We start from the raw sequence: 23472 nt of genomic DNA on the forward strand, positions 1-23472 counted from the left end.
TGTATCCAAGATCTCCTTTTCTTTCTCATCTTCTTTTAGCTTAGCTAATCTGCTAGGAAAAGGAGGTAATGGAGTGTGAGATGAAAGAGATAGAGGAGGATCGAATTTTACCCCACGTGATGCTTTAGAGGAAGCTTCTTCTTCCTTTTCCTTGCTCGGTTCACTTTCCTTAAATGGAATCGACCCTGAAGGAATCTCCTTTCTACTTAGAAAAATTGCACTAACATTCTCCTTTGGTTATGAAGGTAGTTTTCCAGAATTTTGAGCCTCTAATTTACTAATCGACGTAGCCAATTGAGTAATTTGATTGCCTAAATTATGAGTGCTTGACCTTATTTTCTGTTGAAATTGAAAAGCATTATTAGCAAGATTTTTAACAATATCTTCCAAAGACATACCTGAATTTGAAGCTTGAGGTTTTTGGAGAACTTGAGGTGGTCTAATAAAGTTCTGGGAAGGATACTTTTATTTTCCTCCTTGGTTCCTATAGCTTAAATTCGAGTGATCTCTCCATCCAGGATTATATTGATTGGAAAAGGGATCATACTTCCTTTGAGGTTGACCAGTAAACCCGCCTAAAGCATTAGGCTCTTGCATCAACTCTTGTTGCAATGTTGGGCACATATCAGTCAGATGTCCTTGAACTGAGCATATTCCACAAACTTTTGCCATTTGCAATTTCCCTACAGCCATTTGACGATCTAAAGCAGTTAAATCAGAAATTTGATTTTTAAGATTTTTAGTGCTTACCTCATTAACTCGCCTAGTAGCTCCATCAGCTATTGTACCAAATTGTTGAGAATTTTCAGCCATGTTTGAAATCAATTGCTTGGCTTCTTCAGGTATTTTGTCTACCAAAGCTCCACCACTTGTTGCATCAATCATACTCCTATCCATTGGCAACAACCCTTCATAGAAATATTGGATTAAGAGTTGCTCAGAAATTTGGTGATGGGGGCAACTAGCACACAGTTGCTTGAACCTCTCCCAGTACTCATACAATGTTTCTCCAATGAACTATGTTATGCCACAAATTTCTTTTCTGATGTTGGCAGCTCTTGTTGTAGGAAAAAACTTATCTAAGAACAATCTTTTCATCTCATTCCATGTTATTATTGAATCGGAGGGTAGATAATAGAGCCAATCTTTTGCTTTATCCTTAAAAGATAAGGGAAAAGCTCTAAGATTTATTTGCTCTTTAGTCACACCATGTGGCTTCATTCTGGAGCATACAATATGGAATTCTTGCAAGTATTTATGAGGATCTTCACCTGCACATCCACGAAAAGAATGGAGTAAGTGAATTAATCCATATTTTAGTTTAAAATCAACTGTAATATTAGGAAATATAATGCATAAAGGTTGTTGATTCAAATCCGGCATGGCTAGCTTTAAGAGTTATGTTCGCCATATTTTCTCCAACTTCTTGAAAAATAGATGTGTCACCAATAGCCAAATCTATCTCCAATTCCTCTATGAGACAAGTTTTTCTATGCCTAGTCTCCTTTCTTAATCGACGCGTTGTCTTCTCAATTTCAGGATTATACTGCAAATCAATAGCTTGAGAAGAACGAGTCATAAACAAATAAATTAAACAATGAGAAACTAAAATAAGCTCCTCGGCAACGACGCCAAATTTTGGATGGTTGTCGAAGCCCTTCAAAATAAATTACTGATTTTTCTAAACTAACTTGTAGAAATAGTGAAACCAGATCGAATCCCGAGGGAACCAATGTGAATAGCTTCTCAAAGTTAAATAAAAATGGGGGGATTTTGAATGTTTGAACTAAAATTATAAATAAACAGAAAATAATGAAGGCTGAATATTAAAGTAAATAAAAATCAATCTTAACAAACTTCCAATTCCAGAGTGCTAATTCCATCCAATTGTAATCATGATCATAGGCTTAAATATCAATTTTTCCATTCAAGTACTTAGTCTACTTATTCGGAAAAGCCGCAACAAGTGTAAATTCTCCTAATTTTATTGACTCAAACCCAACATCTAAATCAAAACTTACTATTAGTCAACTGGGCACGATAGCGTTCCATATCAACTCAATGATAGCATTAAGAATAATGAGAATGACTAAACCAATATTAATTAATTGAGATAGTTGTAATTGAATTAATCTTGTTCCTTTATTTCCCTAGAGCCTATCATGCAAGCTATGTAATTCGAAAAGGCTGCAATCACACACACATGAGCCAGCTCCTTGCTACTTGTCTTAATCGTTCATGACAATTACGGATCACAAACTCAAAGTTTAGCAATAGAAAAATTAATATCAAATTTGAGTCGTCAGTTCAATCAATATCAAAAATTCATAAATAATAAAAATAAAAAAAATGAAAATACTTGAATTAAAGAAGAATTATGTTAAGAATAAAGCCTCATAAAATCACAATTGGAATTTATTCACTCTTGAATCAGAAGCTAAAAACTTAGCCACACATGGTGGAGTAAAAATTCACAAGAAAAGAATTGTAGAAAATAGAAGAAGAAAAATAATAAATAACCAAAGCACCCTCAACCATCCTCTTCTTTGTAGAACTAGCCTCCTTATGTAGGAAGTCAAACCTAAACCCTAATAAGTTAATCCTTATCCAAAAAGAAATAAACTTCCTATATGATCTTAATCCTATAAGGAAGGATAAGATAAAGGGTAATCTAAACAAATAAAAATCCTAGATAATATGGGAGTCAGTTTTCCTTATCTAGCACTTTCAAAATAAAGAAAATAACATAAAAGTGGGTCCACCACGAATTTAACTAAAAATTCGAAATCCTCTTCTATAGATTCCAATAGTTCACAGATTGTAAGGCGTGGTCTCGCCTTATTAAAAATGACCTTCTACATAAATTTTCGCTCTTCCTCCAAAAGACTTGGTTTTTGACAAGTGATGCTTTAAAACATGTCTTTAGGCTGAATTCCCCTCAATCCTTGATATTTCACCACCTAGGTCAGAATAAATATAATTTCCACTTAAGCATATTATCCAATCAAAATGTAAGGGAATTAAACACAATAAGTATAACTATTTATGATCTATCACTAGATCTCCCTTTTCAAAAGAAAGGGAAAGGTACACATGCTCCAAAGACTAAGCCAAAAGGAGCAAAACAGGCATTTATGTATAGGACATCAAAAGTTCATAAATCTTGCTCATGCATGTGTGATGATGTGAATCATGTGAGGTCTAAGCCTCAAGTAAAAGTGGCAAAAAGGATCAAATCTAATTCCAAGGTCACTTGCCACTATTGAATGAGAGTTGGACATATTAATATTAAATGTCAAATAAGAAAAATGCATGTTTTCATAGATGGATCTTCCAAAACTAACTTCAAAGGGCCTAATCTTATTTGGGTACCTAAAATTAAGTGATTTAATTCTTTTTTGTAGGTGTGTCTTAAATTCATAAGCACAAACTTTTGGCATGTTGATAGTAGATGTTTAAGGCACATGTCAAGTATAAAAGCCTCTTTGTAAATCTCAAGAACTATGATAGAGCAAAGTCATGTTCAAAAATGATGCCAAGGGTAAGGTAATTAGCATCGGCTCCATTGGTAAGGATGGTAAATATTTCATTAATGATTTTTTTTAGTTGATAGATTAAAGCACAATTTGTTAAGTGTAAGTCAATTATGTGACAAAGGCAATAGAGTCACTTTTGACTCCAATGGATGTTTTGTCAATGACCTAGTGGATGACAATGTGATATTCAAAGGAGAAAGAAGTAGCAACACCTACAAAATTGACCTACACAAAGTTGCTAATCAATCTTTCAAGTGTCTTGTTTTTATTAGTGATGAATCTTGGCTATAGCATAGAAGACTTGATCATGCAAGTATGGAGTTTCTATACAAATTGGCTAAAGAGGAGCTAATGAATAGACTCTCCAAAGTAAAGTTCATTAAGGACAAGCCTTGTGAACCATGTCAAATGGGAAAGTAACATCTATCATCCTTTAAGTTTAAGACCATTGTAAGTACTTCTAGACTACTTCAACTACTACATATGGATTTGTTTGGACCTAAAAGAGTAGTTAGTTTGGGTGGAAAGTCATACATTTATGATAGTAAATGATTACTCTAGATTTACTTGGGTTAATTTCCTTGCTCATAAGAATGAAGCTTTTAACATTTTCAAATCATTTGCAAAACGTGTTCAAAATGAAAAGGGATATTTGATTTTTTCTATAAGAAGTGATCATAGAAAATAATTTGAAAATAATCTTTTTGAAAAATTTTATAAAGAATTTGGTATTTTACACATTTTTTTATCTCATAAGACACCACAACAAAGTGGAGTTGTGGAAAGGAAAAATAGAACACTAGTGGATATGGCTAGAACTATGCTCAATAAGTATAAACTCCTTTTCTACTTTTAGGAAGAAGCTGTTAACACTAGTTGTTATGTTGCAAATAGAGTTTTTAAAAGACCTTTATTAAATTAAACTTCTTATGAGTTTTGGAATGGAAGAAAGCTTAAGGTTTCATATTTTAGAGTATTTGGATGCAAATGCTACATTTTAAATACTAAGGATAATCATGAAAAATTTGACTCTAAAATTGATATTGGAATCTTCTTAGGCTATTCCACCTCAAGCAAAGCTTATAGAGTCTCTAATGTACTTTAGTAGTTGAAGAGTATATGAATGTTGTTTTTTATGAATCTAGGAAGCTTGATTTTGGGAAAGGTACTTGTATTAATAATCTTGTAGGTGCATTTGATGAGCTAAATGTGAATCTTGATGATCCATCAAAAGAAGTTGACAAAAGCATAGAAGGTAATCAAGAAGATCAACAAAATCATGATGCAACTCAAGATCCTCAAGCATTGAAAAATTCACAAAGTCTTTCCAATAAGTGGAGCTTCAAAAAGGATCACCCTCCCACTCAAGTTATTGGAGACTTATCAAAAGGTGTAGTACCCATTCAAAACTCATAGCTTTAAATAATCTAGCATTTGTTTCTCAATTTGAGCCAAGGACTATTGATGAGGCTCTAAATGATGAAAGTTAGGTGATTGTTATGCAAGATGAACTCAACCAATTTGAAAGAAACAAAGTCTAAAAACTTGTTCCAAGACCTAAGGACACTAAATTATAAGGTGTAAATGGATATTTAGAAACAAGTTGGATGAGCAAGACTCTAAAATTAGAAATAAAGCTATATTGGTTGCAAAAGGACATAACTAAGACGAAGGCATTGATTATGATAAGACATTTGCTTTGGTTGCTAGATTAGAAGCTATTATGATACTCTTAACTTATGCATGTCACATGAGTTTCAAATTGTTTCAAATGGATGTGAAAAGTGCATTTTTGAATAGATTTATTAAGGAGCAAGTCTATGTTGAGCAACCTCCAAGTTTTGAAAGTTATAAATTTTCTAATCATATTTTCAAATTATCTAAAGCATTGTGTGGATTGAAACAAGCCCCTAGAGCTTGGTATGAAAGGCTTAGTTCCTTTTAATTGAAAAATGATTCTTAAAAGTAAAGATTGATACTATACTATTTGTAAAGTAACATAAGTATGATACTCTAATTGTTCAAATTTAGGTTGATGACATTGTGTTTGGTGCTACTAATGAATTGTATTGTGAGGATTTTGCTAAGTGTTTGACTAGAGAATTTGAAATGAGCATGATGGGAGAGCTCAAGTTCTTTCTTAGTCTTCAAATTAAGAAAAGCAAGGATGAATCTTTTATCAACCAATCCAAGTATACAAAAGAATTCTTAAAGAAATTGGAGATAGATGGTTACAAAGTAGCAAAGACTCCCATGAGTGTCATAACTAAATTGGACAAAGATGAGAAGGATAAAAGCGTTAATGAAAAGCTCTATAGAGGCATGATCTGATCTCTTTTATATTTAACCGCTTCTAGACCCGATATTATGTATAGTGTTTGTCTATATGCTAGATTTCAATCTTGCCCTAAAGAGTCACACTTGAATACCGTCAAAAGAATTTTGAAGTATCTGCATGATACTTTATATTTAGGTATTTGGTATCCTAGAGAAACATCTTTTGACATTATAGGTTATTCAGATGTCGATTATATGAGAAGTCTTTAGATAGAAAGAGCACTTTCGGAACTTGTCACTTATTAGGTGAATGTTTAGTATCTTCGTTTAGTAAGAAATAAGTTTTGGTTGCTCTCTCCACTGTAGAAGCCGAGTATGTGGCTGCGAATTGTTGTTGAACACAAATCCCTTGGATGAGGTAACAATTAAAGATTATAGGAGAGAGGTTGATTAAGCACTAGTGCATAAATCTCTAAGAATCACATTCAACACTCTAGGAGTAAGCATATAGACATTAGGCATCATTTTTTGATAGATCATATGCAAAATAGTGAAGTCGTTTTAGAATTTATTGATACAACTAACCATTTGGCCGACATCTTTATAAAACCTCTTAATGAGGAGAGATTGAGTTATATCAAAAGAGAATTTAGAATGATTGATGGAAGCACTCTAGGTTAGTCTTTTTGTAAAATTTCTATTCATGATGTGTTTAGCAATTTCTTATATGAAGCTATCTCTTTTGCATCTCTATTTTGATTTTGAGTATTAAAATTTTACTTTGCATATAAGGTGCTCTTTTACTCACTATGTATTTTAATACTCTCAAAGAAAAGGTATGATCACTATAATCTTGCATGAAACTTTTTAAAATTTGCTTTTGATTTTGAAAAAGTAAGCTCACGATTCTGAAGGGCGCTCGCGCTTTATAGGTCTTATGAAATTGAAAAACTGACCTCTAAAGCGCACTCACGTTTCTATAGTGCGATTGCGGTTCTTAAAAAATATAGCCATGGCGATTGATTTTTCAATAGCGCAAAAAAATTAGTCACTAGAGAATATTTCATATTGACTTTAAATTTAAACCTAACCATTTCTTGCCGTTTTTATCCCCTTTAAGGCTATATAAGACATATTCTTTAAGGTTTCATTACTTTTTACATACATTTGGAATTTAAATCTTCAAACGTTCTTTTTTCTATACTTCAAATCTTCAAAATCCCTCCTTCATATACTTAAACAACAATAATGAGATCAAGGAAAGCTATTAGGAGAGGTTCTTCTTCCTCTGAATTTGTTCTAGAGAGAATGTAAGGTGTTGATGATGAAGCTAGGATCAAATTCATGATAATTGAAAAGAAGGAGATTCAAGCAAACTGATTCTTTAATGAGGAAGCACTTATCAAGCTTGGCATTTCGAAAGAGATACATTCCCTCCTAGAAAATGTAGGCTTAGAAGAATTCTTCCTACTCCAATCCTTAGATTTAGGATATGAGAATCTTACTAAGGAATTTCTCTCTACCTTAGTGATCAACAAAAAAAGGAGATGAGGATGAGTATTATGGAATAGAATTTAAACTATTTAGACAGAAAAGGACCTTTTCTAGACCTCAATTCTCATCTACCTTTGGATTTTAAGAGAGATGACATCTATCCATATTGAAAACTTTATTGAAATGTCTCTCTCTCCTTCATAATTTTATAGACAAATATCTACCAAAAATAGCCACTCTAAAGACTCTTTATTAAAAGACCTAAAGTGTTTAGTTTATTGGGCTGTGCATATGATGATAGCCGCCAACATCCATGCAAGAGGTAATGGGGTGGAAAAGTGCCTTAAAAAGATCTTCTCTTCCTCTATGCAATGATCAATGGTAAGTGAATTCTCACTTCCAAATTCTTCCTCGATCATCTTCTTCATCTTAATAATACTCGAAAAGGTACAATTCTCGTCTCTTCTCATATCACTAAGATTGCAAGCACCTTCAAGTCCTTTCGCCTCTCAACAAAACCTTCCTTAGCCCTCCTATTTCACATATCTCTTTAAGTCTAGCCTTCCTTGAGCATACAAAAGTCATAAGACTTGGGCCCAAATGGAAAGTTAATGGTGAATTCGTCATTAGGGAATATATTGATAATAAGAAGAAGAGGAAAAAAGATCATAGAGTGCCAAGTGAATCCACTCCATCCACCTTCCATAACCAACCCTCTATCTTTTGAAAAAAAAGTTCTCAAGCAAATGGATAGGATTTAGAACTATCTTCATCATTTGCATGCGAATCTAGTGGAAATTCAAAAAGTCCATAAAATTTCTCATTGCGATGTTGAAGATTGAGGGTTGGGCACGTCAGAACCGAATGAGTTCACCGAGGTGGAGCACGGTCCGCCAAAATCGGTATAGGTTAAGTGTTATTTATGGAACATGGTAAGTGATAAGCATCATACTACACATGTTTTCATGCCCGATTGTTCACATTTTTATGCATGATTATCCCGTTTTATGCTAGAATCACCTGTCTTTTGTTTTCCTTTTCGTTTCAGGTCATTTTCGAAGGACACCATCAGTAATCGAGGGAAATACGTGTGATTACGGAGTAAAATCCATCAAATTGGGCGAGAACAAGCACCCTGAGGGTTGAGCACGGCCTGGACTTCGGCCGTGCTGAATTATCAAGAGGCTATCCCCAATTGTGCCATTTCAAACACGACTTGGTAGTCACCACGGCCTCCGGCCGGCTGTGGTGGATCAAGACCGGCTTGGGCACGGCCTGTGGTGGCACAGACAAGACATGACTGGACTCGGCCGTCTTGAATCATCACACTGGACTCGGGTCTTGAATCAACTATATAGGCGATTTTGAATTCTAATTGAAGAGGACGATTTTGGACTCAATTCCAAGGCACACACTTAATCAAATATTTCCTATACCTCAATTGTAGACTGGAGAGATCAATTTTCATCAATTGAAGGGGGGATTCCACTAATTCCAACATCGAATTGAAGATCAAGACAAACTTTGGGAGCATTCAAGAGGCAACTAGGGTTTGAGATTTTGAATTTGCAAATTTAGGGTTTCTCATTCGACTTGAAAGAGAAGGGTGTACATACCTTTAATTTATTTTTCCTTATTTTGTTCTTTAATTGCTTTGACTATGAACATGAGCGTCTAGATCTTTTGAATCCATTAGGGTTCACCTTTGTTGATGGATTATGCTTAATTGTTAGTTTTTATAATTATCATTCTTGCAATCTTCTTGCTATTCAGTGAATAAAAGTTTGATGCGATTAATTTGAGACGTTGGATTAATTGTTTATTAGGTTGTTTCTTGACATTGAGAAATGCTTGTTACAACTGGATTTTGAATAGTAAGGACTAGTAGTTAACACTTAGAGATGAGGTTGATTTACTCACGGGATTAAGAACTAACAACTCTTAATAGTCTTAAATCATACTTAATGCTAATTTGTAGTAATCCGATAGGAAGAGGTTCCATTAGGTTAGTGCAGGGTTTAGGAATCCGGTAAGCTCGAGAGAGGAACCGGGATTCAATTCAGGATTTAGGCACGGGTAAGCAAGATCGACAATCCATAAAATTCATCTTTAGAATTCCATCACTTAGGCTCCCTTTTGGATTTATTTCTCTCTTTACAATTGTCTTTTAATTGTCCATTGTTGTCCTTCATTTACTTAATTGCACTCATAACCATTAAATTTGGTATGTTAGAACTTTCACACCCTATTTCAGACTAGATAACATAGCAAGCAGTAGTAACTCTAGGTTCACCCGATCTCCAGGGATACGACCTTGATACTCAGTAGTGCTAGGCTACATCGGTAGGTTCACTGCCTTAGGTGTAGGTTGCATAAAGAGCCCATCATGTTTTTGGCGCCGTTGCCGGGGAACTTGTAACGGTGAACTAGAGTGAATTGTTTTTGTGTTAATTTAGTCATTATTTGTTTTATTCATTTATTCTTTAATTTTATTATTATTTATTATTATATTATTTTTGTTGATCGGTGGTTGTGTGAACTTTCGGTTTCAGGTAGTTTATGACCAGGAGCTCAAACTCGAATCTTATAGAGCCTCTATCTGATCCAGAACGATCCCTCAGACTCTTAAGGAAGAGGTTGCAATTAGAAGAGGAGGAGATTGAGGTTGAGGTACCTGTGGATAGACTAGACACGATGGAAAACCATGACCCCCACGCCGATGAGGATCAGAGAACGATGTACGAGTTTGCTCGACTATCTTTGGATGGGACGAAAACTAGTATAGTCAGACCTGCTGTAGTGGCCAACAATTTTGAGATAAAGGCCAATGTTATCCAGATGATCCAACAAAGCGTGCAGTTTGGAGGATTGCCCAGCGAGGATCCCAATGCACATATCTCCAACTTTTTGGAGATTTGTGACACATTCAAAATAAATGGAACAACCGATGATGCCATTCGGCTGAGATTGTTTCCATTTTCCTTGAGGGACAGAGCAAAGAGATGGTTGCAATCTCTTCCACAATAGACGATCACTACCTGGAAAGCGTTGGCCGAAAAATTTTTATATAAGTATTTTCCTCCCGCTAAAACTGCTAAACTTAGAAATGACATATCTTCTTTTGTGCAGTTTGATGATGAAAGCATGTACGATGCATGGGAGAGATTTAAAGATCTTTTGAGATGCTGCCCACATCACGGATTGCCGGTGTGGATGCGGTTGTGGGGCGCTAAATAGTAAGACGCCCGAGCAAGCTCGAACTTGATAGAGGAAATGGCCATGAACAACTATCGTTGGCAATCCTCTAGGAGCCGACCAGGAAGACAAGGAGTGGTCAACCAAGTGGACTCTGGCAGCCTTGGCGGCTCAAGTAGAGCTTCTAGCCAAGAAGATCGACCAACTCAGGATGTCGGTTCACGCGTGAACGTTGGCTGCGAGTTTTGTGGTGGCCCGCATTACGGTCGCATCACGGAAGGTATGTTGCTTCATCTTCTATTAGTTTTCCATCTAATTCTACTATATCTTCTAATGTTGAACAGTTGATTATATGGGAATGCCCCAAGAGGCAGTAGAATAACCCCTACAAAGAATACATAGAACCCTGGATGGCGCAATCACCCCTTTTCGGTTTGGAGGAACAATAATGCCCGTGGTCCGCCAGTTTCCAAAGACTTCATCAACGACCACGTGACAACCACGGTGGGCTCGCAAGCTCCTCCTCCCAAGAAAAGAAGTCAAATTTAGAGGAGCTCATGATGAAGTTTGTGACATCTCTGAAACAAGATTCCAGTAGACCGATAGTGCACTTAGGAATCAGCAGGCCTCGATTCGAACTTGGAGACTCAAATTGGCCAAATTTCTAAGATGCTTTCGGAGAGACCTTCGGGATCGCTCCCTAGCACTATAGAGTCAATCGTGCAGGTCGAGCCAGCTAAGGAAGGACCAGACCTTAAGATGGTAGAGAATGAGAGAAAGAAAGAAGGCAGGCAAAAGAGCCATGGAGCATCGGTCCGGTACCATATCCGCAAGGTTGAGGCAGGGATATGGTGGACAAGCAATGAAGTTTCTTGACTTATTTAAGCGGTGAAAATTAACTTACCTTTTGTTGAGGCAATTTCACGGATCTTGAAATCACGCCAAGTTCTTAAAGGAGATTTTGAGCAACAAGAGGAAGTTGGAGGATCTTGGTCAGGTGGTGCTTAATGAGGAGTGTTCAGCTATTCTCCAGAACAAATTGCCACTCAAGCGACGAGATCCAAGGAGTTTTACTATCCCTTGTATGATTGGTGATTTATCAATTAGTGGTGCATTGGCTGATTTAGAAGCCAGTATTAACTTAATGCCCACTAGTTTATTTGCCAAATTAGGGTTGCATGAGCCAAAGCCTACTAGGATGAGTGTTCAATTAGCAGATAGGACTGTTAAAATTCCTAGAGGTATTGTTGAAGATGTACTTGTAAAGGTAGATAAATTTATCTTTCCTGTAGATTTTGTGGTAATGGATATGGAGGGTGATAGCACTGTGCCTCTTATCCTGGGTAGGCCTTTCCTAGCTACATCGAGGGCTGTTATCGATGTAAGCGATGAAAAGCTTAAGCTTAGAGTTAATGATGAGACCATTACCTTTGACTGGCCACTTCCATGGGGCCAACTGGACTATGATAATCGTATGTTCTATTGATGTGATTGATGATGTGGTTGAGTCCCATTTACAAGAAATTTTATGTTCTGACCCTTTGCAAGTAGCATTAGCTAAGGATGAGGAGGAGTTGTCCAACGAGCAAGTGTTGGAGCAACTCGTTATTTTATTGGCTTCTGAGCCGAGCTTGTCAACTGATCCCTATCTTTTTCTTGACAGGTCTGGGATGCGGAAAGTAAAGACTTCATTCGAGGACCCACCAGTTTTAGAACTTAAGGAGTTACCGAGCCACTTGGTTTATGCCTTCCTGGATGAAGAGAAGCGCTTACCGAATCATAGCGGTACCGATCTAACTCCGAAGAACAAGCCATGCTGTTGGAAGTTCTAAGGAAGTACAAGAAGGCCTTTGCTTTCAATATAGCCGATATCCCGGGCATAAATCCAAGTTTCTGCTCTCATAAGATTTCATTGGGGGACAGTTTCAGGCCGGTCGTTCAGCCTCAAAGACGACTCAATCCGAACATGAAAGAAGTGGTAAAGAAGGAGGTAATTAAACTTCTTGATGCAGTTTGATATATCCCATTTCCGGCGATTCGTGGGTTAGTCCTGTGCAGTTGTACCAAAGAAAGGAGGCATCACAGTGGTAAGGAATGAGAAGGATGAGTTGATCCCGACTCGAATAAAGCCCGAGTTTGCATTGATTACCGTAGGCTTAATGATGCAACTCGAAAGGACCACTTTCCTCTTCCTTTCATTGATCGGGATGATTGAACGTTTAGCAGTCACATGTTTTATTGTTTTCTTGATGGCTTTTCAGGTTACTTTCGATTCCTATTGCACTGAGGACCAAGAGAAGACTACCTTCACACCGCCCTTATGGGACGTTTGCTTATAGACGGATGCCATTCGAATCATGCAATGCACCGGCCTACATTTCAGCCGGTGCATGATGGCTATTTTGAGGACATGATTGAGGAGTCTATGAAGGTATTTATGGATGACTTCTCTATTTTTGGTAATTCTTTCTCTCTTTGTTTGGCAAACCTTGAGCGCATGTTAGCTAGATGTATTGAGGCTAACTTGGTACTAAACTGGGAAAAATGTCATTTAATGGTGAGAGAGGGGATTGTTTTAGGGCATAAGATCTCTCGGTACGGGATGGAGGTGGATAGAGCTAAGGTAGAAGTAATATCTAAGCTACCTCCTCCTAGTTCTGTTAAGGCTGTTAGAAGTTTTCTGGGCCATACAGGGTTTTATAGGAGATTTATTAGAGATTTTTCTAAGATTGCTAGGCCCCTCACTCAATTGTTAGTTAAGGATGTACCTTTTATTTTTGATGATGCATGCGTGGCGACTTTTGAGTTACTTAAGAAACTTATCTCAGTACCCCAATCATGGTTTCTCCCGATCGGGGCCTTGAACCGATGTGCGATGCTAGTGATTATGCAGTTGGAGCTGTGCTTGGACAGAGGATTAAAAAGAAGTTTCAACCCATTTACTACGCTAGCAAGACCTTGACAGGAGCCCAGGAACACTACACCACCACAGAGAAGGAGTTATTGGCGGTTGTTTACACCTTCGACAAGTTTAGATCATACATCGTTCTCTCCAAAACCATTGTCTTCACGGACCACTCGGCATTGAGGTACTTATTCCTGAAAAATGATGCGAAACCGAGATTGATTCGGTGGATTCTTTTGTTACAAGAATTTGACGTCGAGATCAAGGATAAGAAGGGCGCGGAGAATCTGGCAGTGGACCATTTATCGAGATTGGAAAATCCTCACTTAGATGCACTTGATGAGACGACCATAGATGATCGATTTCCAGAAGAACATTTGTATATCACTCAGGTATACACTGATACTCCCTGGTTTTCTGATTATGCTAACTATTTGGTTGCTAGGGTTCTACCAAAGGGTATGATGTATCGGCCGAAAGAAGAAATTCTTCACGATTTGAAATACTATATTTGGGAAGATCCTTTTTGTTTAAAGTATGTGCGGATCGGTGATTCGTTGTGTATATGGCGAGGAGACTCTCCAAATATTGAAGCAATGCCATGAGGGACCCACTAGAGGTCATCAAGCAAAGAAACCATACCGCGAGGGAAGGTGCTAAAGGCAGGATTCTATTGGCCTACGCTCTTCCAAGATGCACGAAAATTTGTTAAGGTTTGTGACCCTTGCCAGCGCACAGGTAATATCTCTTCTCGTGATGAGATGCCCCAAACTAGTGTGCAAGTCGTTGAGATTTTTGATGTCTGGGGCATCGACTTCATGGGACCCTTTCCCTCTTCGTATGGTAATAAGTACATTATGGTTGCTGTTGAATATTTCTCTAAGTGGCCTGAAGCTCAGGCTGTAGCCACTGATGATGCTAGGGTTGTCTGCAGGTTCCTTAAGCGATTGTTTGCTAGGTTTGGCATACCTAGGGCGCTTATTAGGGATAGAGGAACACATTTCTGCAACACCCAATTAGAGAAAGTACTTAAGCGGTACGGAGTTACTCATCGGTTCTCTACTCCCTATCACCCCTAGACTAGTGGGCAAGTTGAGGTAACTAATAGGGGTATTAAACGTATTTTAGAGAGAACCGTTAGTACCAGTAGGAAGGACTGGACTCTTAAGTTAGATGATGCATTATGGGCATTTAGGACTGCTTTTAGGACATCTATAGGTTTTACGCCCTATCGCCTTGTTTATGGAAAGTCATGTCATTTGCCTGTTGAGTTAGAGCACAGGGCACTTTGGGCCCTTAGAACTTGTAACTTTGATATTGATTCTGCAGGTAAGGAGCGACAATGGCAGCTGAGTGAGCTAGATGAGTGGCGCCAGCAGGCATACGAAAACTCCTCAACTTACAAAGCAAGGACTAAGAAATGGCATGATCAAAGGATTCGTGAGCCTAAGGAATTTCAGGTTGGGGATCGAGTGTTGCTTTACAACTCTCGCCTTCGTCTGTTTCCCGGAAAGCTACAGACTCGTTGGTCTGGACCATTTCAGATCAGACAAGTCTTTCCATATGGAGTGGTAGAGTTGCATCATCCAGAGAAGGGGAACTTCAAAGTGAACGGCCATCGGCTAAAGCGATATCATTGTAACTCGTTGGATAGTGAGCAACGAGTTGACTTGGCTTTGTATGCACAGAAAGGGTGATCCGAATGAGTCACGCTTAAGACTCTGCAAATAAGCACTTCTATACATTCGACTTGGATTATACTTTCATGTTTTTAATTAGTTGTGATTGTTTCATTATTTTCATTTGACTTTATTATAGTTGCTTAAAAATAATTAGGTTAATTTTAATTTTTCGGACTTATAGAATCGAAGAGGACAAACTCTTATGTTTGACCATATCTACTTGTTTAATGATCTAATTACATGCATATGTGTTAATTATAGGTATGGGGGCAAGGCGACTCGAGTCGTGGCAAGCCTAGAAAAACTCCGTTTCACCACGGTTTAAGTGGCCATCACTGCATCACCGTCGATGAGCACGAGTCAAGACCGTGTTGAAGGATAAAGAGTAATTATCACGGCTTCCGGCGACGACACAACCCTGGCCGTCTTTGGAAGCACTTGTTTGCCAACGCCCGTGCCAAGGAGCATCCAAATAAGGCTAAAGGATCGACGGCCGAGTCCTGGCCGTGCTTATCGACTACCTTACCCTCACCCGTCTTTGAAACCGTGCCTATAAGAAGTGGAGGCCTCCGAAAATTTTACTTCCCTTTTGTTTTTCCTCGAGCTCAAAGGTGTTGTTCTTATACCCCTATCTCACCCTTCTCACTTTCCTAAGTGAACTCAGGTAAGTCCCTTCATTTGTTGCATTATATTTTTATTATTATTATGATTTCACTTCTATTTTAGACATATACTTTTGTTAGGACATGCTAGGATATTTTGGTGGCTCTATATTGTAACTATATGACCTTGGTTAGGTTAATCTACATTAGTTGTTGTGTTTGTGGTGTAGTTGGTTATGAAATTGATAAGTGTGGGGTTTTGGTGGAAATAAAATGTGCCTACAGCATGCAAAGCATGAATAATGTTTAGATTTAAATTGTAATTGCTGGTTCATGATAAATTAGATTGATATATATCAGTTTATTAGTTTATACAAGTTTTGGTTAGTCGAAGTATAATCATTATGCTGTTGATTCGGTAGATTATTTCTTTCATTAACTTGAATTTTTACAAAAAACTAATAATTCGTTGCATTAGGTGATATGACGGACCGCGATAAATCTCGTAGAAAGCAACTAAAATGCGTCGCTACCAGCAAGCGATCGCGTGGTGAAGGAACGTCTTCCTCCACAAAGACCGTAACCAAGACCATGACTTCCACCTCCACCACCACAGCAAATAGTCCGACCTCGGAGAGCACCTGCTGTGAATCCATCCACACCTGGCCGTCATCCATTATGGACATTCCCTAATGCAGACAATGAAAGTAGATTCCAGGTCATGAGATGGAAGCAAGTGATGGCGGGTCGTTGCATAGACTTCATCCCTAGAGAGAGTGGGATTGGCTCAAGATGTGCACACACTGATCGAGACTCTGCCATATGCGAGATTCTTTGACATCATTGAGCCAACCTACCGTGAGCTTACGATCGAGTTCCTCAGCACTTTCTTCATGCAGCAACATATCACAAACTGGCATCAGCCTGATGCAATTTATTTTAGGCTTGGGGGAAGGGAGTTCTCGATGTCGGTCCCATAATTTGGAATGCATTTGGGATTATGGACTGAACAAGAAATCTCGGGGGAGGAGTATCAGGGTTGTCTCTACATCCACCCAATTTCATATGACGCCATGTGGGATTCATTGGTAATGAGGCCGGAAACATACTACCCAAGCAGGTCTAAGGCATCTAGCCTACCGGACCATCTCCGCTACATTCATACCCTACTAGCTTACACCATTACAGGCCAAGGGGACAGTTTTAGGGCAGTCACACAGACTGATGTCTTTATTCTCTAGGCTATGCAACATCGGAAGAAGCTAGACTTGGGATATTTATTGGCTCGCCAAGTCCGTTCATTTATAGTAGACGCTCAGAAGAAGATGCATTGTTGTTTCGGTCCGTATGTGACTAGGTTAGCTAAGAGACTAGATGTATTGGACGACTGTCTGTCAGAGCTTTCAAATATTGGTGACATGACACCACTAGGGATCAGACAAATGATCAACATGCAGATGATCACGGCCACTAGACATCCACATGGTATTGAATATAGGCTCATGAGCACAATAGTCGGGGAAGCTAGAGGCGTGACCAGAGGAGCCCAACATCCGTCGGTGGGATTCCGGATGTTAGGATTCCTAACCCGGCCTAGAGTGTTTATGCCTTCATCCCGGAGCCTCATCCTCTCATTCGGTAGAGCCATCGAGCGTCCGGATCGGTGCTAATCGAGTTTATGCGGTTTCAAGAAGAAACGAAGGCACACAAGGCGTTTGAACAGTACACTTCAACAGTTCTGAGTGGTTTAGAAAGACAGGCCACCCAGATGACTTCATAGTAGTGCGATTCAAAAGATGCAAGAGGTCGGAGCACAAAATCAACGGCTCATTGATGATATGGAGTTCGATTTGGCGACATGCTTCATGAGACCGATCCACCACCGCAACCACCGTCAAGAAACTTCCCCGCCCCAACTTCCAAAGATAGATCCAACCGGTGAGGATACACCGTCGAGACTCTAGCGGAAAGAAAAAATTTGTGATATTTTCCTCCATCCTTTTTCTTTATTTTATTTTTTTTAATTTTATTTTATTTTATTTTATTTTATTTTATTTTTATTTTTTATTTATTTTCTTTCAATTTGTTATCTCCTTTTACTTTCTTGCTTGTAGCTTGTTTACTTTTATGTTATTTCCTTGCACTTGTTTGTTTATGTTAAGTAGAACACTATGCCTTTTTAATTAAAAAAATAAAAATAAAAAAATAAAAAATCAAGCATGATCTTCCATAACCATAATGTGTGAATCATATGCTTCCTCAGTCTAAATCTCTAACACTGTGGGCGGTGTTATACTAAAATGTGGGGTAGGGACCTACCGATGTTGTGCCTATCTTGAGTTTTGTTTTAATTAAGTAGTTGATGACTTTTTTCTCCTTTGAATGGATTCCCTTATAGCTTTTATCGAACCTTGTTCGGGAAGAAGGCAATGAATAAATCTCTCAACTACAATCCGACCAGGTAAACCGGTATTTTTTCTTAATTCTTCCATATTACTTTATCGTAGATATAGAACATTAATATTGCCGCTTATTATTGTGATTGACTGTTTAAACTTTAGGTTGAGAATTCATGCAATTTTAAATCACTCAAATGGTGAGATTTTGAGCCAATTGGTGCATCACTATTATGCTCCCTTTTCTTTCATTAGTGAGCATTTTACAGAATCTCTGTTTCTAGAACTTGCTTTACGATATCTGTTGAAATTACATGAATTGTCAATAATCGTGAGATGATTTGGGCACTTAGGATTTACACAATTTGGCCAAAAAGCCTAACCCTATTTTTCCCTTAGTGAACCAATTTTGAGCCTTAGCCATTCCTTTCGTGACAATAATAACGGTGACACTCATCTTATCACTTCTATTCATTTGACCATTCTTTCTACCATTGTTGCTGGAAATTATATAAGTTATGCTGCATTTTACTTTGGATCAATCTGCATTCATATATTTCACTAAGTTGCTAGATTTGCATAGATGCTCCCTTCAATTATTGTATGTGTCAATAACCAACAACTCCTACATAAGCTGTTGTAATATATATACATAGTATATATATTTATATATATAAAAAAAAAACAAACAAAAAAAAAGAAAGTAGAAAGTATTAATTTAGTTCATTTTGAGCATCATCTTATTTTTAGAGCAACTTAGTGTTCATTTTGGTACAAAGACTTGATCCTTCATTACTTTCTTGCATTACTTGCTTAACTTCCAAAGTAACTTGTAGCCTACTTTCCATATTTATACGTACCTTACCTTAACCCCATTACAACCTGGCTCAAGACCCTTTGATCATGATTATTGATTATTTCGTAGTAGTGGAGATTGAATCCATAAGCAAGCCTACCGGTAAGCACTTTTTCCTATTTTTGCGTTGAGAGCTTGGCGATCTTCTTTCACCTATATACACTTGTGTGTTTTGAGTGATATCTTGTGAGGCATGATTCTCAATTTCTTAATTTAGATGGTTTATCATTTTAACTTTAGCAACTTTATTAAGTTTGCTCTTTCTCTTAAGGATTTAGTGATTTTGGGATTTTGGGAAAAATCATTACGGAGTTTTGAAATTTATTTTGAGCTAACCTCCTGCAATGCAGTTGATTGAGTTATTTGATATCTTTTGAGGAGTGAGTTGTAAATTGCTTGAGGACAAGCAAAAGTTTAAGCATGGGGTAATTTGATAAGCATCATACTACACATGTTTTCATGCCCGATTGTTCATATTTTTATGCATGATTATCCCGTTTTATGCTAGAATCACCTGTCTTTTGTTTCCCTTTTCGTTTCAGGTCATTTTCGAAGGATACCATCAGTAATCGAGGGAAATACGTGTGATTACGGAGCAAAATCCATCAAATTGGGCGAGAACAAGCACCCCGAGGGTTGAGCACGGCCTGGTCTCCGGCCGTGCTGAATTATCAAGAGGCTATCCCCAATTGTGCCATTTCGTACGACTTGGTAGTCACCACGGCCTCCGTACGGCTGTGGTGGATCAAGACCGGCTGGCACCTGTGGTGGCTCAAATACAACAGACTCCACAGATTCAAGACACCGAGTCCGTCGTGATGGGTTCTGAATCATCACACTGGACTCTGTCTTGAATCAACTATATAGGCGATTTTGAATTCTAATTGAAGAGGACGATTTTGGACTCAATTCCAAGACACACACTTAATCAAATATTTCCTATACCTCGATTGTAGACTGGAGATCAATTTTCATCAATTGAAGGGGGGATTCCACTAATTCCAACATCGAATTGAAGATCAAGACAAACTTTGGGAGCATTCAAGAGGCAACTAGGGTTTGAGATTTTGAATTTGCAAATTTAGGGTTTCTCATTCAGCTTGAAAGAGAAGGGTGTACATACCTTTAATTTGTTTTTCCTTATTTTGTTCTTTAATTGCTTTGACTATGAACATGAGCAGCTAGATCTTTTGAATCCATTAGGGTTCACCTTTGTTGATGGATTATGCTTAATTGTTAGTTTTTATAATTATCATTCTTGCAATCTTCTTGCTATTCAAAGAATAAAAGTTTGATGCAGTTAATTTGAGACGTTGGATTAATTGTTTATTAGGTTGTTTCTTGACATTGAGAAATGCTTGTTATAACTGGATTTTGAATAGTAAGGACTAGTAGTTAACACTTAGAGATGAGGTTGATTTACTCGCCGGATTAAGAACTAACAACTCTTAATAGTCTTAAATCATACTTAATGCTAATTTGTAGTACTATGATAGGAAGAGATTCCATTAGGTTAGTGTTTAGGAATCCCAAGCTCGAGAGAGGAACCAGATTCAATTCAGGATTTAGGCACGGGTAAGCAAGATCGGCAATCCATAAAATTCATCTTTAGAATTCCATCACTTAGGCTCCCTTTTGGATTTATTTCTCTCTTTACAATTGTCTTTTAATTGTCCATTGTTGTCCTTCATTTACTTAATTGCACTCATAACCATTAGCTGGTATGTTAGAACTTTCACACCCTATTTCAGACTAGATAACATAGCAAGCAGTAGTAACTCTAGGTTCACCCGATCTCCAGGGATACGACCTTGATACTCACTAGTGCTAGGCTGCATCGGTAGGTTCACTGCCTTAGGTTTAGGTTGCATAAAGAGCCCATCAGTAAGCCTATTCTTCTCCATATAGAAGTGTTGCAGGTAATAGAGATGTGGGTAGAGGAAGCCTCAAAAGGCGAAGGCAGAACATCATCATTCTAAGACAGAGGATTCCATTCGGACTGCTCCTACTTCCTTTTCTTTTCTATCAAATGCCATTTAATAGCTTGAAAACAAGCCCTTCATTGCTAACTGTATAGTTTTCTTTGATTACAGATTGGCAAGTGATCTGTCCTTTCTCCCCATTTCGCGGTCCTCTTTCATATGGAATTTTTTTAGATCATACCCAAGCCCGCCTCTACTTTCTTATGTGAAAGAGGTCCCTTCTTTATAAGAGAAAAGAAGAAGAAGAAGAGGTGTCGATTCTCCCTCCTCAAGCTAGTACAACTGGAAGAGGCAAAGGAAATGAGCTTATGGTTGTAGAAGAAGAAGAAAAAGTTTGATCTCATTTGTTTTTCTTTTTTTGTCTTTCTTTCTTTTTCTACTCTTTCTGTTTTATTTTAACATTTTGTTATCTTATGCATTAATCTATCATGTTGATCATACATCTTTTAAGTAATATAATTATTGTTGCCTTAGTTTTTCTTGTCACTTTTCTCTTTGTGCTATTTTCTCTTAACTATTACTCTTTTTAAGGGGGAGAAGTGGTATGATTAAAAATTGATAAAGAAAAGTGTAAAGAATTAAGAGGGAGAGAACAAGGAAACACTACATGGGCAAAACTCAAACTTATTCTTTATATAACCAATTGCACTTTTACATGACCAATTTTGTATTTTTAATCCATTTGGTTTTCAAAATCAAAAGGAGGAGATTGTTGACCTAAGAGTCAATTGATTTCTATTTTGATCTTAACAACCAAATTAAATATTGCTGACATCATGTTTGAGTGTCTATATAGCAGTGCACTAAAAGATTTTAGATTGGCAAAAGCTTCCTTGAAGTTTCAAGAAAGTATTATACAAAGACCCAAAAAGTATGATGGCACTTTCAGAGCGCGGGGGTGCTTTTCATATGGTCAAATCCATTCAATTCATTGAAAACTCCATATGGCATCATTGCTAATAGCAATCAAAGAGTCTAATCCTCAAGAAGCACGAGGATGCTCTAACTCGAAGCTTAAGACTCAAAATGACAGTTGATATTATGATGAGAAGCGCGAGGGCAGTACAAGGGCGCGATGATAGTTTTTGTAATTAATTCGATGTCAATAACCGTTGAGATATTAGCCACCAGTCAGAGCCACGTGTCTGGAGCTGTTGGAGCCCTAACGTCTCTTTCTAGAAAGCGCGAGGGCACTTGAAAAGCGCAGGGCACTTTTCATGACTTCAGGTAACTTTTTCCAAGTTACCTAATTTGCATTGGATGGGTTTTGGACTCTTTGTAACGTCTCTAAGAAGTAGGTATGAGTATAAATACCCTTCATAAAGACTTAAGAAGTAAGTATGTGATTGTGTCTTGTCCAAACTCTTGCAAATTTATTTCTTAACTTCTACACTCAGTTTTCTTCTTTGTAAAGTGTATTAAGTTGAATTCTATTATTCAACTAAAATTCTAAAGGGTTATTGTGTAAGCCTAGGTATTAAAAACACAAGAATTTAGTTATTGAATAACCATTAATACTCAAGGGTTAAGGGACTTAGTAAGGGATTGGTTCACTAAAGGAAGAGGTTTAGTGTTAGCCTTATAGAATACCAAGTTGTTCGGTGGACTTGTAAAATCCAAAGGTTGGAATCTTAAAGATTATAGTGGAATACTTAAGTGTGATCTTGAAGAGTGGATGTAAGAAGGATCATTCTCGAACCATTATAAATCTTTGTATCAATCTTTCTAACATAACTCTCTTCTAATTCCCTTTTTGTTCTTTCTTAAATTCTTGTATGTGACCTAAAATTCTTCAATTCTGCAAGTTAAAGTCACCAATTCAATCCTCCTTCTTGGTTCTAAGAGATAACACAATATATATGCCGACACTAAATGCTGTCGCGATAGCGTAAGACTACCGTCGCTAACGGCATAGCTAATTAGGCATCATATATTGCTTTACCGATGAGCACGAGCCATTAGTAAACTGTCGTGAAAAGCATCCATCGTTATATGTTTTTATTTAAAATTATAAATGCTTGTTGTATCTCGTCAATAATTTTTGTACTTAAAAAAATATTTATTTAACAGCCGTTGCTATTTCTTTGTTAAATATTATTATATTTAATTTTAAGAAAATAAATTTATTATTAATCTGTCGCTAAAGTTTTTTATCTTAAAAATATTATTTATTAGTTGTCGCTAATCAGTCGCTAGCATATAATATTAATATTTATAGAAACTAAAATTAAATTTATGAAATTACAAAATATAAATAATTATATACAAATTAATTAAGTAAAAAATATTGTACAAAAATAAATGTTTATAAAGTATAAACAAAAATGTCTTTAATCCTAGCTAGTGGACGATGAGTCGCCCTAGTCCCATGCTGGAGGATCCGAGGTAGCAGTCGCGGACGCACTGGCTTGAGAAGCAGTCACAAGTGGTGGAAAGATGCCAGCACTAAACATCTGAACTATGTGTTGTATCGTTTGCTCTAAATCTGCTTTACGAGTGTCGTAGTCCTCATCCAGCTCCACTCATAACTCGCATCTGAGCACCTCT

At 37.4% G+C, this 23472-nt stretch overlaps 1 non-coding gene across 1 annotated transcript; it reads right to left on the minus strand.

The window, feature by feature from the left end:
• Positions 1–10403: 10403 nt before the first annotated feature.
• On the minus strand, positions 10404–10510 carry LOC125369965. The gene has a single exon (XR_007215686.1). It is a non-coding gene; the product is annotated as a small nucleolar RNA R71 (small nucleolar RNA).
• Between the last annotated feature and the right edge of the window lie 12962 nt (positions 10511–23472).

Source organism: Ricinus communis, chromosome 4 (assembly GCF_019578655.1).
Source record: "Ricinus communis isolate WT05 ecotype wild-type chromosome 4, ASM1957865v1, whole genome shotgun sequence".
Taxonomy (NCBI): Eukaryota; Viridiplantae; Streptophyta; class Magnoliopsida; order Malpighiales; family Euphorbiaceae; genus Ricinus; species Ricinus communis.